We start from the raw sequence: 19,499 nt of genomic DNA on the forward strand, positions 1-19,499 counted from the left end.
TTTACAAAGCTTAACAGTAGCTAATTTTTCCTGCTTAATTTAGCTATTTACATATATTTTAGCTTCTGAAATATCCAGCAAAAGCATTTGTGTCATTTTATATTCACGGCTATGCATTTAGTGTGAGTTAAGAATTATAAAGAAAAGAATTATGGGCCCCATCAGGCTGAAGATAAACAATCCTGGCGCCAAGGTTACTTGTTGTAAAACTGTTAAGAAATGCTTATTGTAAAACTGTTCTTATCTGCTTTTTTGCAAAACAGCACCTGTGACCCATGCTCAACCCCCACCCCCCTCATCTTACCCTTTAAAAAGCTTTTGCAAACTTAAGTTCGGGGCTCTCTGTTCCTGCGTGTTCAGGGAGCCCTACACATGTGTGGAAAATAAACCCCTTGCATGTTGCATGAGAGAACGTCTCTTGGAGTCCTCCTTTGCGTGGCAAAACTCTCGGATTCTCAAATTCTTACATTTGGAGGTCCCACCGAGATTGGCTCTTCCTAAGGGGAGGCTCCAACAGCTCTTTCTCTCCGGGTAAGTGAGGCCTTTTTGTCTGAAGTGCGATCGCTTAGTCTGTCAGACTGGCAGTGACTGTCAGTCGCGTGAGCACTCCCCAAACGCAACCGACAGACGTGTCCGGGGTTGCAGGTCACTCTCCCGAGGGACGCCTCGGGATTGGGGGACCTCTGGGGACGCCTGGAGGCTTCCTACAGGGCCGACTCTGATTCTGTTTCCCTTCTGACGGGGGAAACTTGATCACAGTCATCAGGCCAGTCTGAGCTGTGTCTCTGAAACTGTGTAAACGTGGTGTGCCGGCTCTGTGTGTGTCTGTCTGTATTTGTGTGTTGGGAATTGTTTTTGTTTTACCGAAGATGGGTCAGGGAATGCCGACTCCACTTTCTCTGACCTTAAGACACTGGTCTGAGGTCAGGGAAAGAGGTCAGAATCTATCTCTTATTATATATATATATATATATAAAAAAGGCAAATAGCAGACGTTCTGCTCGGCCGGGTGGCCCTCTTTTAACGTGGAATGGCCTTGTGAAGGAGCTTTTTATCTACCCTTGATTCAGGCCGTCAAGTCAGTCATCTTCCGCCCTGACCCGTATGGCCACCCGGACCAGCAGCCCTACATCATGGTTTGGCAGGACCTGTGTGAAAACCCACCTCCGTGGGTAAAGCCGTTTCTTACTCCTCTTGGTCAACATGACTCTCCCTCTGTACTTCCAATCAAGGAGCCGGGTCCTTCTCAAGCTCCGAAACTCTATCCTTCCTTATCTCCTGCAGTCCTACCGGAATCCCAATCGGATCTACTCCTCTTCAACGCAGGTCCTTCTTCCCCTCCTCTCTACCCTTCAGCTCCGGTACAGGACCCGCCTTCTCTCAGCTCACCTTCTCCCTCCTCTAGTTCTCTCTCCCCACAGGTTCACCAAGAGATGATCCCAGATGAACCAGGACCGGCACACAGTACACGAAGCAGACGAGCACTAAGCCCATCTGATGTGGCGGTCACTCTCCCCCTCAGACCGTACGAGCCTCCAGTGGATGATGGACATGGGGGAGAAATGCCCGCTCTACAATACTGGCCCTTTTCCTCCTCTGACTTATATAACTGAAAAAATAATAACCCTCCTTTTTCCGAGGCTCCCACTAGGCTGACTGGATTGGTGGAGTCCCTTATGTTCTCTCACCAGCCCACTTAAGATGATTGTCAACAACTCCTGGGGACTCTCTTCACCATGGAGGAGCGAGATCGAATCCTACTGGAAACGAGGAAGCAAGTTCCTGGACAAGACGGGAGACCCACCCAACTGCAGCATGTCATCGATGATCAGTTCCCGCTGCGCCACCCTAATTGGGACCCGAACACCTCTGAAGGTAAGGAGCATCTGTCCATCTATCGCCAGACTCTAGTAGCGGGTCTCCAAGCAGCCGCACACCGGCCCACCAATTTGGCCAAGGTAAGAGAGGTTATTCAGGGAGCGGACGAATCGCCCTCAGTCTTTTTAAAAAAAAAACTAATGAAAGCATACCGTAGGTATACTCCATTTGACCCTCAATCAGAGGATCAAAGAGCCTCAGTGGCCATGGCCTTTATCGGCCAATCAGCTCCAGACATTAGACGCAAGCTGCAGCGCTTAGACGGGTTGCAGGACCTAAAAGATTTAATCAAAGAAGCTGAAAAAATGTTTTATAAGAGAGAGAGGAAAAAGAGTTGGTAAGAGAGAAAAAGAGAACGAAAGAATTAACAAAGATCCTGGCCACAGTAGTTGAAAGAAACACTGAAGGTAGAGGACAAGCTAAAAAAAATCCCTCGGGTCGGCGTTATCATACCCCTCTTAGTCCAGACCAATGCGCCTACTGCAAAGAAACTGGGCACTGGGCCAAAAACTGTCTAAAAAACAAAAAAAAAACAAAAAAACGGAGGGGTACTAGGCCCCCAAATTGGCAACAACCGGCCACGTTGGCTCTAGAAAGTGAAGACAAGGGGAGTCAGGGCTTGGCACCCCTCCCCGAGCTCAGGGTAAAATTTAATGTGGAGGGGGTACCAATTAATTTTGGAGTCAACACGGGAGCAGTAATATCGGCCCTCCAAGAACCTATAGGCCCGCTCTCTACAAAAAGGTCCTTGGTGCGGGGAGCAAATGGCAGTCGCTACTGCGCCTGGACTACCAAAAGAACCATGGACCTGGGGAAGGGGAAAGTTCAACAACACTCCTTCCTAGTCATCCCTGAGTGCCCTGCCCCGCTTATGGGAAGAGACTTGTTAACTAAACTAAGGGCGAGAATCACCTTCAATCCTAAGAGGCCAAAAGTGGAATTTTTAAACCTGCTAATAAGCCAACCTGTAATAACTGCCCTCACCTTGCCAGTCGAAAAAATATATATATATCAGCTGTACGTAAAACCAGAACAGCTCCACAGTTCTATTCCTCAGGCCTGGCTTAAAAAATTCCCTAATTCCTGGGCAGAAGTTGCCGGGTTAAGGTTGGCGGTCAATCAGCCCCCAGTAGTAGTGACCCTAAAGCCCACCGCCTCTCCAATTCGGGTAAAACAGTACTACTTAAGCAAGGAAGCCCGGGAAGGAATCAAGCCCCATATAGAGAAATTCCTTGGCTTGGGAGTACTTAAGCCCTGTCAATCAGCCTGGAACACTCCCTTATTGCCGGTCAAAAAGCCAGAGACTAGAGACTACAGACCGGTGCAAGATTTACGGGAAATAAATAGCAGAGTGCAGGATATACATCCTACGGTGCCAAATCCCTATAACCTGCTCAGCACTCTCCTTCCTGAAAAGACTTAGTATACTGTGCTTAATCTAAAAGATGCTTTCTTCTGCCTGCCCTTGCATAAAGACAGCCAACCCTTGTTCGCTTTCAAGTAGATTGATCCAGAGATGGGATCCTCAAACCAACTGACTTGGACACGCTTGCCCCAGGGGTTCAAAAACTCCCCCACCATTTGTGACGAAGCTCTTCATAAAGACTTAAGCTCCTTCAGAATTCAGCATCCCAGAGTCACATTGCTACAATATGTGGACGACTTACTGTTGGCAGCAGACACTAAGGAAGACTGTGAGTATGGGACCCGAAAACTGTTAAGTGAGCTAGTCACACTGGGGTACCGAGCCTTGGCCAAAAAGGCCCAAATCTGTAAAAGGGAAGTAATCTTCCTGGAATATACTCTTAAGAATGAAAAGCGATGGCTCACCGAGGCTAGAAAGAAAACTGTAACACAAATACCCCCGCCCACGACCCGAAAGCAGCTACGAGAGTTCTTAAGGACAGCGGGATTCTGCCGGTTGTGAATCCCAGAGTTTGCAGCCCTTGCTGCCCCATTATACCCCTTGCTCAAAGGGAGCGCTGATTTCCAGTGGGGAATAGCACAGCAGGAAGCCTTCGACAGCATTAAGAAAGCGCTCCTGTCAGCTCCAGCTTTAACCCTCCCAGACGTGAATAAACATTTCACGCTCTACATAGAAGAAAGGAAAGGTGTGGCTAGAGGGGTCCTAACACAGGCTTTAGGCCCCTGGAAGAGACCAGTGGCCTATCTGTCCAAGCGATTAAATTCAGTTGCCAGCGGATGGCCACGCTGTCTCAAGGCCATCGCGGCAGCTGCCCTCCTGGCAAAAGACGCAGACAAACTCACTCTAGGACAGAAGCTGACCATAATAGCCCCTCATGCCCTGGAGAGCATAATCCGCCATCTTCCAGATAGATGGATGTCAAATGCCAGAATTACCCACTATCAGAGCATCCTCTTAGACAAAGACAGGGTGACTTTCGGGGCCCCGTCAGCTTTAAACCCTGCTACCCTGCTCCCGGACGAGACCGCGGGACCTGTGCAGCACACTTGCCAAGAGATATTAGCTGAAGAAACCGGAATCCGCAGAGACTTAAAAATCATTGCCTAACTTGGAGGTAACCTGGTTTTCGGATGGAAGCAGCTTTCTCCAACACGGTAAGAGGCGAACGTGAGCAGCGGTAGTCAGTGGGACAAAAGTTATTTGATCTTCTAGCCTCCCGGAGGGAACATCTGCCCAAAAGGCTGAACTAATTGCCCTCACAAAAGCTCTAAAATTAGCAAAAGAAAAGCGAGCAACTATCTATACAGATAGCCGTTCTGCCTTTGCTACTGCCCACGTACATGGGGCAATTTACCAACAAAGAAGGCTATTAACCTCAGCTGGTAAAAAAATCAAACACAAAAAAGCTCTGACCCAATAACCCTAGGTAATAAGCGAGCAGATGAAGAAGCAAAAGCGGCAGCATTAAGGGACCTTATAAACTTGGTCCTAGTAACCAAAGAAAACCAGCAACCCCCTGAAACACTATCTGAAGTTGCACCCCTAGGAGAATCGGAAGCCCTAGCTTACATACAGCAGGTCCACCAGCTCACTCACCTGGGGACAGGGAAACTACAGCAGCTCCTGCAAGACCAGAGGGAATTGTACCCTCTGACAGCCTCAAAAAGGAAAAAGCTGGCAGATCGCGTAGCTAGAAAATGTCAGGCCTGTCAAATTGTGAACGCCTACCCCACCAAAGCTCCTAACGGAAAAAGACTAAGGGGAACTCGACCTAGGCAGTTCTGGGAAGTCGACTTTACTGAAATTAAACCTGCAAAATATGGACTTAAATACTTACTAGTTTTTATAAACACCTTTTCAGGATGGGTTGAAGCCTACCCAACTAAGAAAAAAACAGCCCAGGTCATAATCAAGAAAATTATGGAAGAAATTTTTCCCCGGTTCGGTCTACCAAAGGTAATAGGGTCAGATAACGGACCCGCATTTGTAGCTCAGGTAAGTCAGGGTGTGGCCAGGATATTGGGGATTAATTGGAAATTGCATTGCATATACAGACCCCAAAGCTCAGGACAGGTAAAAAAAAAAAAAAAAAAAAAAAGAGAACAGGACAATTAAAGAGACCCTAACCAAATTAGCTATAGAGACTGGCTTGAAAAATTGGACCATGCTCCTGCCTTATGCCCTGTTCAGAGCCAGAAATACCCACTCTGCTCTCTTGTGTCATCTAACCCCTTATAAAATCTTATATGGAGCGCCAACTCCAGTCAAGGACATGTCCTCCATTCTAGAGATTAATAGTTCCCTTCATACCCCCTTGCTTGACAGGCTGCGAGCCTTGGAAAAAGCCCAGCGGTTCCTGTGGCGGCAGCTCTCCACCTCCTACCAGCCAGGAGACAACAGAATTCTGCATCAATATCAGGTGGGAGACTTCATCTACGTCCGCCGCCACCAGGTACAGACTCTTAAACCTCGCTGGAAAGGACCGTATCAGGTACTCTTGACCACCCCCACCGCAGTCAAGGTCGATGGCATCGCATCCTGGATCCATGCGTCTCATCTCAAACTTGTGCCTTCGCCCTCTGAGTCCCAATGAAAACTGGAAAAGACTGACAATCCTCTCAAGCTGCGGGTTTGTAGGGTTACTACTCCTTCTCCTTCTTCCCCCACGGGAACCCAATTCCAACCCGCATAAGCCTTGGAAATGGACAATATCCAGATGGGAAAATGGGAAGACTATAAAAACTTGGGAGGAAGCAGGGGAGCCTTTGTTCCTGGTACCCCCTTGTAATCTTACCACTCTGGGGGTAACTGTCGCTGCCGGTATAGGCAAAGGGACTGCTGCCATTGTACGTAGCAATCAACAAACCAGTCAATTACAAGCCGCGATAAATCAAAACTTAAAAAAAATAGAAAAATCTGTCTCAGCCCTTCAGAACTCTCTAACCTCCCTTTCAGAAGTAATTCTGCAGAATAAGCGGGAACTTGGCTTACTTTTCCTTAAAGAGGGGAAACTATGTGCAGCTTTAAAAGAACAGTGTTGTTTCTATGCGGATCACTCTGGTATTGTTAAAAAGTCCATGACAAAACTCAGAGAGCACCTTCGTAAAAGACAAAAAAAAAAGAGGCGCAACAGGGGTGGTTTAAATCTTGGTTTACTAAGTCCCCCTGGTTAACGACGCTATTATTTGCTCTCGTTGGGCCTTTAATTGTGTTACTTTTAATAATAACTATAGGACCATGTATTCTAAATAAAATTATATAGTTTTTACAGGGGCAGATTGAAAATGTCAAATTAATGCTCATCAAACAACAGTTCTCAGTGTTAAATAATCCAGAAAATCTCTAAGATTAGAGATGTATACGAAAAGGAGTGGGGAATGTAAAAGGGAATTTTACAAAGCTTAACAGTAGCTAATTTTTCCTGCTTAATTTAGCTATTTACATATATTTTAGCTTCTGAAATATCCAGCAAAAGCATTTGTGTCATTTTATATTCACGGCTATGCATTTAGTGTGAGTTAAGAATTATAAAGAAAAGAATTATGGGCCCCATCAGGCTGAAGATAAACAATCCTGGCGCCAAGGTTACTTGTAAAACTGTTAAAAAATGCTTATTGTAAAACTGTTCTTATCTGCTTTTTTGCAAAACAGCACCTGTGACCCATGCTCAACCCCCACCCCCCTCATCTTACCCTTTAAAAAGCTTTTGCAAACTTAAGTTCGGGGCTCTCTGTTCCTGCGTGTTCAGGGAGCCCTACACATGTGTGGAAAATAAACCCCTTGCATGTTGCATGAGAGAACGTCTCTTGGAGTCCTCCTTTGCATGGCAAAACTCTCGGATTCTCAAATTCTTACAGGTGAGGCAGGGTTTTCAGAGAATGACTCTAGTCTGTTTTCCATTTGACTAAAATCTGAGAGTGAAAAAGGAACATGGACTTAAACTATTCCTTCAGCTTCTTTTAGTCCCTGGAGGGGTAAGATGGGAGCCAAGCACTGTGCAGAGTCAAGCAGTGGGGGTTTAGGAGCTGCCTTTGAGTTGCCAGGGGTGATGATGAGAAGGGGAGGATGTGGTCCTTGTGAGTGGGTGAGAGGGGGTGAAAGGTGGGCAGAAAGTGGAGCTGAGGGTGGGGGGAGCAGGTGGGGTTGAAGGGACAGTTAGGACATGATGGCAGAGGTGCAGGGGAAGTGTTCTCCCAGGGATCCAAGTCTAAATTTTCAGAAGATTTAGGTGAGTGGAGAGAGGAATAAGAAGGTTTTGGGAGGGTAAGAGAAGAATTTGGTAAGAGGAACAGGATTGGCAAAGAGAGGGACGGTTATGAGGGGTGGTTATGAAGGTAAAAGAAAGCCTGGATGTGAGGAATTTCAGACCACCTGAGGGATGAGGTCCTCTAAGTTTGGCAGAGCTGAAGGATCCAAAGAGCCATTTTCTGGCCATTGACTTTCATTCTTTAACTTGCATTGTGACCACGCAGAGGTTGAGTAGAAAACGGGCTTTTCAGGTCTGATGTGTTCCTCTGGGTACAGGGTGTGACAGTTATGGAGGAGACAATGTAAAGGTCTGGTTTCTTTTTAGGGGCCTGAAATTGCATTTCCATTTTCAGTGGTGTGGGTGAGACCAGGGAATCTTAAGATGCAGGAGATTCTTAGTGAGACAGGCAGCCCTGAATCAGTCAGGAATCACCCATGAAATGGGAGATCATGCTTGGAACTGACTTTCCTGGAGCCAAGGGGTCTTTCCCAAGAGGATGCAGGTGTCCCACCCACTGTGGCCCTCAGGGGCAGTGAGGGGAAAGGAAAGCAGAGAAAGAGAGAGAGGAAGAGCAGTTTCCTCTAGCAGAAGAATCCTTTACTCACCCCACTGTGGACTGTGTCCAGGGTTGGATGGGTGGTCGGCAGTGGCTGGGGGGAGCTTTGGGGGGTTACAGCTATGAGGATGTGGTGGGCTGAGCAGGAAATGCAGAGAGAAGGATGAGAGTGGAGAGTGATGGAGGCCTGAACACAGGGAACGTCACCCCATTTTCTGGTACATTGTATGAAATTGTCAAGGTCTCGCAATATTTTGTAAAGATTCCATTTTCTGGCCATTGTGAGTTCTTGATTAGTGTATACTGTAGCCAGGTAGTATTAAAATAGAATATGAGATGCTTAGGTCAAATTTGATCTCAGTAATGTACGGTTTTGTATTGTTTAAGCACTGTTGAAGGGAGGAAGTGCCTCGCGCCCATGTTGCCAGCATGAGAAGAGAAAAGTTCTCTTAGAGCTAGGCATCCCCTAGCTCAGATGGAACCAGACAGATGAGAGTGTCCCTCAGAGAGAAGCCGGCATCACAGGTTCAATCTGGAGGCTCACTGAACCCTTGCCTGGAGGGATTGCTGGAGCTATGTCATAGCCTGGTGCTGTGGCTTTTGGGGACAGAGAAAAGTCTGATGCATGAGGTAGGACCTCAATGGTGGCAGGTAGGTGGGTGGACTTAACAGCGTTTGGTTCTGGTGGGCTGGGGTGGGTGAAGTTCCAGCTCCTTTACGGGTGGCACGGCTGTCATCAGAGGTGGAGTTTGCAGGGTGAGTCTGGAGGGGCACTTAGGGGTCGTGTTCTGACCTGGATAGGCAGGACCACGGAGTCAGCCTAGAACAGGCTGACAGTGCCTGCTGCTTCCCACTCCACAGCGGAGAGGGCTGAGGAGTCCCTTGCCTTGTGGGCTACCAGAAGAGACTCAGAGGAGACAGTACTCAGGACACTGACCAGGATCTGGGAGCAGGCCTGGATGAGCTGTGCTACCCGCTGCTTCTTAGGTCGCAAAGTAGGGGGTTGCGGGTCACCTCGCCTCAGTTCCGGGTTTTGACACCAACTGAAAGGCAAATTCAGCAGGAATGAGGCAGGAACAAAGGACTTCAGTCAAAGGGTTCACTTCAGGAAGAAACAGAACTGCCCAGGCCATGTTTCAAGAGAGAAAAGATTCCCCAAGTGGTGGGGGGCAGGGTTTTCATGGTTTGGGGGGGTTCAGGGCAGGGGTGAGGGAGGTTTTCATTGGTCATTTTTTAGAAGCAGGGAGATAAGTAGGTGTAGGAGACTTCTGTTGGTGAAGGATAAAATTCAAAGCTGCCTTAGTCGTCAGGGTTATAACTGTTGCGGTTGGGCATCGAGTTTGGAGAGTTTACTACATGAATGCAGCTGCCAGAGGGTGGAGATTGAGTAATGGAAGTTTATCACAAGAATGCAGCTGCTGGAGGGTAAAAAGGCCTGGGCTGGGTTGTGGAAGCTGTTTGAAATATTTCCAGTGGTAAGTCACATCATGGGGGAAGGGGTCGTGTCCTCCAGGCCTAGCATTCCTGTAACTGGTTCTCTGTCCATACAATGGAGATCCCAGAGAATATCTACCTCACTCACTTGTTTGAGGAATGACTGAGATGATGCATGCAGATATCCAGGCTCTGCCATTAGTGAGAGCTTCGCCAATGCTAGTTCTGATTATTATCACTAGAAGTTTCTGTTGCCTGAGACCAGAGGAGGACACTGATAAATTATTTTTAAGGAACTCCCAAGTGGCAGGGCTTGTGGAGTGCTAGACAACTTATATGGACAGATCCAAGAGAAGTCCTAATCTTGTGGATTAATTGGGGTCTGTCCTCTTTGCCAGTCCAAACATAACCCCTTCATTCATTTAGTAAACATTTACTAGACACCAACTAATTACTGATAGGCACAGAGCTAGAATTTCTCCAGGAGCTCAGAGTACTACACATTGTCTGTACAGCCAAGGTGACTTCAGCCTTTCTGGAGATGATCTCTTATTGGAAAACACATAGTCTGTGCACTGCAGTGATACAGGAAGACACTTTGGTAGCCCAGGGAAGGGGAGATGTGCGCACCTGCAGAGCTGGGGGTGGCCGGACACAGCCAACATCCAGAGTCTGCAGGTTCTGTGAACGTTGGGATGAGAATTGGATGAGACTTCAGGGGTTTCCATAGTCAGCAACTGCTGAGAGAGTGGGAGGGAGAGCCCTTGGCTGGGCCCCTGATGCAGCTTCCTTCTAGAGTCGGGTGGAATCTCTGGAGTGGAGTCCGACTCTCACGAGTTGGTTCCTTGCTTAGAAGGATAGCTCTGACTTCAGACATTTCTTCCTTATTTCCAGGCAAAATCTGCATCTAAAGAGGGAATAGGCTTGTTTTATTCCTCTGGAACAAGACTTCTCCCTTCACCACAGAATCATCCCTCACAAGCTTCCATCATTCCCCCAGCTACACAACATTTTTCCTTTAGGCTAAAAACCTTCACCTGCCTTTATTCACTGAGTACATTTCTGGTGAGCTCTGTAGAAAAGGCTGTTTAGTGGAGCAGGTGTGGGGTCAGTCAGCCTCATGTCCAGCCCTGGCTGTGGCCCATGTGAGCTGTCCTGACCCCAATCAGTGAAAAACTGGGCAATCCACATAAAATTTCTCAAGGGTCTCATGGCATGTGATATGGATAATGGAGAGCTGCTGTTCTCACCGAGCCCTGCACAGTTGAGTGCTGGGGATGTCCAGGCAAGTGTGACTCCTGTTTCCAATGCAGAAGTGCCCCCATGTAGGGGGTGTACATGAGGAGACATCTGTGGGAGCGAGAGGTAAGCACAGTGCTCTGGATGCTTCTGAGCACCCAGAATGGGCAGCAAGGTGCTCGTGGCCCTCCCGCCCCCAAAGGCCACACAAGATAGAGCTTTCCTCAACTACCTGGTCACTGTCTTATCCTGTCCACTTTCCATGTCATCACTGGTCTGGTAAGTTTTCCTTTTAAGTTTCCCTTCTAGCACCATGTTCACAATGACCAAAATGCTCAGAATAAAAAGGGAGAACAGGCGGGCCGCGGTGGCTCAGCGGGCAAGAGTGCTTGCCTGCCATGCCGGAGGACCCCGGTTCGATTCCCGGCCCCAGCCCATGTAACAAAACAAAACAAAACAAACAAAAAATAATAAAATAAAAAAAATACTTTAAAAAAAAAAAAAAGGGAGAACAGTGGGCTTTCAGAAGATAACTGGATAACAATGTTTAAGGATATCTACCACAAAATGCCCTGGAATGACACACTGTTACCCAACCTGTATGAAGTTGATTTGCACTGCTAAGGAGTCAGCTGTAAGACCACAGTAGGAGAAGACAGTGGGCAACACACTTCTGTGCTATGTGCACCTGACTTCATTCCAATGGGGGCGCATGCATCACAGTGCATGTCACTGGGCTGCCCTACCCTCCACGCACCACCTTTGGCAGGATGTGGAAATATGCTGTGCCTGCCCATGGATAGGGGGCCCAGGAGCCAAGAACATGCATTGCCCTTCTAAGGAGGCAATGGGGAGAGAACCCCGCCAGGAGACAGCTGCCAGCACAGTGCTCTTCCTGGGAGTTCTGCCTAGAGTGAACATGGTGGCCATAAGGCCAGGGATAGGGATTTTCCAGGGCCATGAAGTCACGTCTCTCCTCAGAAGCCCTGACCCAGCAGCTGCCAGTCCACCAGCTCCTCTGATGGCTCACAGCTCTTGCTAAGATGGTTCCTGATGGGAGGTGGCTTCCCAACCAGGTCATTGCCATGGAGCCGACCCCAACACTTTGGACCTGTGCACCTTGGTCAAGTTTCTGAATTTTTTCTCTGTCAGTTTTTACATTTACAATACAAAGGGAATGACAGTAGACTAGATCAGTCCTTCTCTCCCTATTAGATCCACGGCTGATGGGCTCAGCTGCCACCTGTTTTCACCAGTTAGAATCTGTCCCTCCTCCCCTCAACTCCCATTCAGGGCTCCTCACGATCAGGGGAAAAACATGTATATCTGGAGAGCAGGACCATTGTTCGGAATTGTGGGGCTGGCAAGTCTCATTCCAGAGGGCACATCATAGGCTGGAAATCTGAGCAGGAGCTGGTGTTGAAGTCCCGAGGTGGACATCTGCTCTCTGAAGCCCTGGGCTGGTGCCGAGACCTCCAACAGCAGGGTGGGCCCTGCACTCTAGAGGGGACACCTCGACTGAAGGTCACTGGTGGTAGACAGAAATCACGACTCCAGATCACCACTGCAGCGACAACCAGGCCAGTATTCACCCAGATAGCAGGACACCCCAACCTGGCCACACGGGCATGCACCCCTCATACATGCCACATGTCTGTGCAACTGTCCATACTGTTCCTTGTGTCTGCAGCTCCATTCCCTGTTTGTTTGCAAGGCATTCTGTAAGACACAGCACAAGTTATTTTATCCTAAATCCCAGGGAAAATTATGCTTAAAGCTCAAGGAGAACTTTATGAGTGAACTCCACTAAGACACTTATCTCAGTGAATTCTACTTTTTGGCCTCTTTCTAATATTGAAATTTCAATTTATTGATGGCAGATATTTATTTATATATCCTCAGCACTTTGCCTTGCACCTAATGTAGAGTATACATCTCTTTCCTTTGCTTTTATTTGACTGATAAAAATTAGATGATGCTTATATATATATATATATATATATACTTTTTTTTGCATGGGCAGGCACTGGGAATTGAACCCAGGTCTCTGGCATGGCAGCTGAGAATTCTGCCACTGAGCCACTGTCACACCACCCCTTTGCTGCTTATACTTGAGTGGGGAAAAAAATCTAAAAAAAGATTAAGTAGAAATACTCCACAATGATAATAATTATGGTTATATTAAAATCATGGGGTAGTGAATTTTAATTTTTGACATGTTTTTTAACAGTTAGTTTTCATAATAAGAAAATAATAAAAATATTCCATGAGAGAAACCTTGCTTGTGCAAAATTCTTTAACAATCCCAAGCATACTTATTTTTTATTTTAGTTTATTTATTCATTAACTGGGCAATGTTTTGCTGAATATCTGCTATGTTCTCTTATTTAGAGTCATGGACAGAGAAGGTAAGTAACTGAATGCCATCTCAGGACACTGTCAGCACACAGAAGGGGCCAGTGAACTTTATTGGATGAATGACAAATGAATTAATGATGGGTGACTCCTTTTTTATGACTCAAGTTATCTATGATGAAATGACAAACTCAACTTCTGATTAGCAGCAGAGCTGGGTGAGATCCATGCCTCTTAATACAATTTTCTTTGCACTCCATAGTGCTGCTTGCACATTCAAGTTTAACAACTGGAGACTATAAGTATTATTCAGCAGAGCTATGAAACAAAGGGGAGGCTTTCCTGGTAGATGGTGCATTGTGGTGCAGATATTTTCATTCAGCCATTGGTGGGTTGGAATCAGTGCTGCCCAGAGGAGCACATGGAAAATAAACATGTGAACATCAGGTGCCTAGTGCAACCTTTTCTTACTGTCCAGATACCACATGAAACCATCCTGTGTTGGCTCTGAGCTCTGAGGTGAGCTGGGCTGAGCTCACTCTCTCTTCTGACTCTTCCTTTTAAGCCTCCAGCTGATCAAATTAAAATGTCACACATTGTGGAAGCCACTCCCCTTAGCTGATGGCAGGTGGAATCAGACAGATGAATTTCTCATGTTGATAAGTCTACACCAACAGGAAACTTGGGCACCTTCACCTAGCCCAGTTGACACCTACATTTAACTATGGCAGTGGGTTTAGCTGAGAGGGGGAGGGTTCACTGGGTGGTACCTGGGGAACAGATTCAGATGCATTCAAATATTGGATCTACTACTTACTAATAATTGAATTGTGGGCAAGTCTCTTACCCTTCAGGAGTCTTAAACTTTTGCTTGTTCTTCATCTAGAAAATCTATTTGGACAAATTTATAGATGCTCCTTTCCTGGAGTTTAGGAGCATCTTAAATTAGATACAGTTCACTCAGTAACTGTTTATGGACTGGCAAATCCTGTGCTAGGCATGAGGTTAAAGAGTGGATTGCCCTGTCTGCAGGGGGTTTATGCTGTTAAGCAGCAGGTGTCACTGGGTTGTCCCTTTCTAGGTGCCCTGACTTTTCCCACAGAGCTCCTCAGTTTCTAGCATGACCCATTTGCATGCTCTCCATTTTACTCACCACTTAGCTCATGGTAGAGTTTCAGTAAATATCTGTTGAATGAGTAGTTAGACATTTATCTCCACCTCAACTCTGCCTCTCAGGCTATATAGATTTAGAGGAAGAACAGAATTTGGGGTAAGATGTCTGGCATCCTTCCTGTCCTATGTAGCTGTGTGATTGCACAAATATCCCTATGGCTTGAGGGTTGAAGGCTCTCTTCTGTGAGAGAAGTTGACCACACTGACCCGACTGGCATCATGACTGCATGTAATTGAGCCTCATGGAGACCAGTGAGGACCCATCAGGACACTGATGTGGGACCTTGATCCTGAATCTTTGTTCCTTTACTAAACCTTTCCAGGACTGGTCCCTTGTACAGCACCAGTGAAGTAAGTCTGGAGGGATTTACACTCCAGGCAGGGGTATGGCAAGAGTAAAGGTCCTGGGATCAAAGTAACATATTTATGTGACCAACTCCAAGATATTGGCACTAGTGTATCTGGAGTGTGAAATATAAGGCAGAGAGAGGTGAGAGTGAGCACAAGTGTGCCCAGATCAGAGACAGACATGTTGGTAAAGGGGCTTGAATTTATCCTGCAGGCAACTGGGCCTTTGAAGCTATTACATTTCATGCACCACCAGCAGACAGTTCACTTAATTACACATGGATCACATCTGGGGCTGGTGTAGTTGTGGGTACTTGCTACTCATAACTCTCCCAACATCTGACATCTACAATAACCTTTGCAGGTTATGAAGTACTTTGAGGGTAGTGGAACAGGTGTTTCCTTTTGGGCTTGATGAAACTCAGGCTCAAAGAGGTAATGGCACTGCCCATGGTTTAAATCACACCTCCTTTATCTGATTGGAACATTGTATTCAGAGTTCAAGACAGCTCAGCTGCAATGCAGTCTTTAAGTACATGTCTCAGATCCTTGGTTGACTCTACAGTCGCTGCCTAGGCTATCCAAGTTTCTTCTTCCACTGCTCCTTCTTATCACACTATGCTGATAAGAAATCAGGTCATCATATTGATCTGTTCACCCAATTGATTCCAAACTTTCTGCACAGTGATTGTTTTTTATCTATATTTTTTGTTAGAATATTTCTGGGTATATAGTAGCTCAATAAACTTTGGTTGACATAATTGGCTGAATGACAACAGGAACCAAGCTTTTGATCTGTAATCTAAAGCACTTTCTACTGTATCATTGCTTTCTATGTGTGATTCCCATCATTGCAGTTAATTTTACATTTATTTGGAAGAAGGACTGTGTCTTTTGTTCAGCCCTTTTCTGTTAACATACCCGGCCCCATCCTGAATGTGTGGGGTGTGGTGTCTGGTTGATTGATTATGGTTTTAGAGCTCTTTCAGGTCAATCACATCCCTCAGAAAATGACATCCAGTAAACACTGGATATCAGAGTTAACCAAGTTTGCAGAACCCCAACTTAAGGCCAGATTTGGGAAAAGGTTTGGGGACCAGTATGGAGGTCAGGGTAAAAAGATTCTGAGAGCTGAAGGTGGGATTCTCCTCAAGCAGGTGGTTTTAGGTGGAGACTCAGGCTTAGTCATGGGATAGCTAGACAGTCATGGACATGATATCTGCAGGACACCAAAAGCCACTCCTAGCCCAGTGTTGATACCACATCATGTCTTGAGTGTATTTTCTGCATAGTTTGTCCCCAATCAGAAGTTGGCCTCCTAAGTCCCCACCTACAGGAGAACCTCATTGCCTGTGGATTCCCAGTTGAGCAGCATGGAGAAGACCCAGTCACCTCAGCTGAATTTTCTGTGATTGGTTTTTCTTTTTTTCCATTCTCCCTCATCTCAAATCTGAGTCCACCTGACTTTGGCAGGCTTTACTACTCACACTCCATGGGCATACCTTTCTGGCTTCCTGCCAGGCAGATGGCTCATTTCATCAAACTCTGGGGTCCTTCATTTTTACCCAAGATGAGGATAACTTTCTGCTGCACATTAGTACTACAGTTTGATGTCCTGAAGCTCATGTTACAGAAGCTGGCTTATCCATCCTCTCTGTCACTGGTACCCTCTTCTCTTTGAGGCATGGATCTGATATTGCCACATCCTTTTCTCACAAACTTCCTTACAAATGGCCTGTAGTGATGAGTCCATGGTGTTTAGCTCAGCACCATTCAAGACTTTGCTCTATTATTTTTCTAGACTCATCTCTTTATATGCTATTCACAAATACCCTCTATTCTACCCACAGGGAGCCTTCCTTGGTCTTTCAGGGCAGCAGGCTCTTCTTCTGCCTGGGGTTTCACCCTGGCCCTATGATTGCAGGATTACCTCCCATTCTGTCAGAACCAGCTCTGGTGTCACTTCTCTGAAGCCTTCCCTAGTTCCCTGGCTTAGAGGGACCCCAGGAGAATACTGTTTCATGATTTAAATTAATTGAGTTTATTTATTAAATTAAATTACCTTGTTTTGTGATTTAATTGATAAAATTTTGCACATATGTGTGAAAAAGTGTGTGTGCACTTTTTTACAAAAGTGACATGTGGACACTTTCCTGTTATGAAATAACCAAGGAGTATGTATAATTAGAGAAAATGTGACAGTCCACTCCAACTCTACACAACCACATGCCCCTCCCAGAAATAGACCCTGTTTGCTCTTTGGTACTAGTCATATCTTTTTCTGTGTATTTCCATGAAAAATTTTCACTCGTGTTGTAACACATAACACATATTATTTAGAGGTTATTTTCATGTCAAAGGCAAATGACCCATTTTGTCCTTTGAAGTGGCCACAGAGTATATCATGCTTTAATTATGAAACTGTTCCCCTTTTGATGAAATTTAAGTTCTCACTAAATATTTACTCTTATGAAAAAGACTGAGTGAACATGCATATTCAGCAGTGGCCCAATGCATGGGTGAACCAGCAGTGCCCATGCCATCTGTATACCCACTGCCCCTTGTCCACATGTGGGTGATGGCCACATCCAGGGTGACCCCCCCACCAAAGCTGCTGTAGCTGCATAAACAATATACAATGGACCCCTTTGACTTGGTTTCCTGGGGTCTCTGTAGACTGTTCACTGAGTATTCTTTCTCTGTCTTCATTGAAAACTTAGGATGGACCCATGGCATTTCAGTGACTTTCTATATTACAGTTTGTGGTGGTTTCATCTATGTGTCCCTGAAAAACCTGGTTGTAAGTCTAATCCATTCCTGTGTGATGTGAATCATTAGTAAGTAGGACGTTTTGCTGAGGCTAGAACCACCTGACCGACCTCAATCAGGATGGTTTCATAACCATTGCTGGGGTGGGCCATGGGGTCTCAGTGGCAGGTTTCTCACCTGCCATGCTGGAGACCTGGTTTCAATTCCCGGTGCCTACCCATGCAAAAACAAACAAACTGTTGCTGGAGTTCTTTTTAAATGGAATGAATTCAGACATAAGATACAGAAAAGACATGGAGCAAGAAGCTGGAAGCAATGAAACCTGGAATAGAAGGGAGAGACCAGCTGATGCCATCGTGTTTTGTGCCATGGGTGAGGAGCCAAGGATAGCCAACTGCTGGTCCTTGGGAAGAAAGCATCACCTTGATGATTCCTTAATTTGAACATCTTCCCAGCCTCAGAACTGAGCAAATACATTTCCATTGTCTAACCTGACCCTTTTCGTGATTTTTGCTTTGAGAAGCCTCATCAATGAAAACATTGTTTTACACATGTTGTAAATGATTATTAGTTTTATTTCAGTAATTAGAAAGGTCACTCCGTGTGGTAGCTAAATCTCTTAACCTGAGTAAGCCCTAAGGGTTTTCCATGGCCCCAGCTTGGATGGGGGCTAGGTCTTGTCCTCTCTACCCTTTCTCTTCTTACTTCCACCACCTTGCAGGTACCATCTCACGGGAGGGAGGAGAAGTGCAGTAGTCGGAACTTCTGTTTTCCTGCTGACTTCGTGCCTGTTATCTGGGTTTGGGAGATGCCAAGCCTGACTCTTTCTTTAGTGAGTTCTTTCCCAGGCTCTCTGGAGGCTCTGCTGGGGCTCATGTCCTGCAGGTGGCCTTCTCCAGGAAGCTGGTCCTCAGTTTGGCCCCACTCAACTCCCTCAGCACAAGGCCATATACCCCAGCTCTTTTCTGCTCAAATCTCAGACTCCTCCAGGAGGGCCTTTGTGAAAGGACCCTGCTTTAGTTTCTTGGCTGCTAAAACAAATAAAATACAGTGTGTTGGCTTAAACGATTGGAATTTATTGGCACACAGATTGGAGGCTAGAAGTCTAAAATTGAGGTGTCAACAGGGAAATGGCTTTCTTCCCAAAGACTGCTGTTGTGCGGTTGGCTGCCCGCAGCCCTTGGTTTTTCTGCCTCTTGGCAATGCATATGGCAGCCTCTCCTGGCTTCTTTTTCTGTCTGCCTTCCCCTTTGTTTAAAAAGACTGTAGTGACCTGCATTAAAGCTCAGGCTGATTCAGTTGGGCTGCACCTTAACAAAGTGACACCTGAGAGAGATCTTATTTACAAGGGGCCCACATCCACCACAATGCATACCAAGACTAAGAACATGTCCAACTGGGCTACACAATTCAGTCTACCCCATTTTGTTCACTTGACTCACTTCAGTACCTGGAAAACCCTTTTCTTGTGTGCCTTTTCCTTCAAACCCTGATGGTACTCTCACCCACCCCAGCCCAGCAGTGCCACCCAGCCTCCTGTCCCACCAGTGTACTCTTTCCTTCAGCACCTGCAGGTCCAAATCAGCCACCAGCCATCTCTGGCACCCAAGTGCAAGGGGCATGAACCCCTTCCAAAAGCCTACAGTCAGGCCCTAGCACCTTTGTAGGAAGAGTTGAGTTTTCACATCACCAGGAAAGAGGCCCTAATTTCCTGAGAAAATTCCCTGCATATTCAGATCCCATGTTATTATCTCCAAATGGATGAGTGGGTTTAAGAGTCATGGAATACCTCATGACTATTTCCTTTCAAAATGTTCATCTCACACTCCTCTTGTAACTTTGAAACTTAACTCTTACAATTGACTTAATGGGCTCCCTTTCTAATACCTTGCAATATCAACTTCCCAAGAGTCCATTGAGTTTGACTGAAAGGCTATGACATAATTAATCATTATGTAAATGAGTAAAAAATTGAGGGTGCTCCTCTGAAAGTTGAGTAGAATGCTTTAGAATGATTTCATTGAAGAGAATCATGCACATTTAGAGTTGCTATTAAATTAGGTATGGATATA

General features: G+C 46.1%; 1 long non-coding RNA gene and 1 pseudogene across 2 annotated transcripts; one reads left to right on the forward strand and one right to left on the reverse strand.

The window, feature by feature from the left end:
• The first annotated feature begins 605 nt into the window (after positions 1-605).
• Positions 606-7,096, forward strand: LOC143673076 (uncharacterized). 2 transcript variants are annotated; one of them, XR_013170167.1, is made up of 3 exons: positions 606-1,875; positions 3,383-4,458; positions 5,630-7,096. It is a non-coding gene; the product is annotated as an uncharacterized LOC143673076 (long non-coding RNA). The 2 variants fall into 2 exon arrangements; XR_013170166.1 differs by lacking the exon at positions 5,630-7,096 and adding an exon at positions 5,166-5,407.
• Positions 7,097-8,929: 1,833 nt separating this feature from the next.
• The window catches only part of LOC143673073 (zinc finger CCCH domain-containing protein 15 pseudogene), a 29,833-nt pseudogene continuing 19,263 nt past the window's right edge, over positions 8,930-19,499 (reverse strand).

Source organism: Tamandua tetradactyla, unplaced genomic scaffold, assembly GCF_023851605.1.
Source record: "Tamandua tetradactyla isolate mTamTet1 unplaced genomic scaffold, mTamTet1.pri scaffold_109_ctg1, whole genome shotgun sequence".
In the NCBI taxonomy this organism is placed as follows: domain Eukaryota; kingdom Metazoa; phylum Chordata; class Mammalia; order Pilosa; family Myrmecophagidae; genus Tamandua; species Tamandua tetradactyla.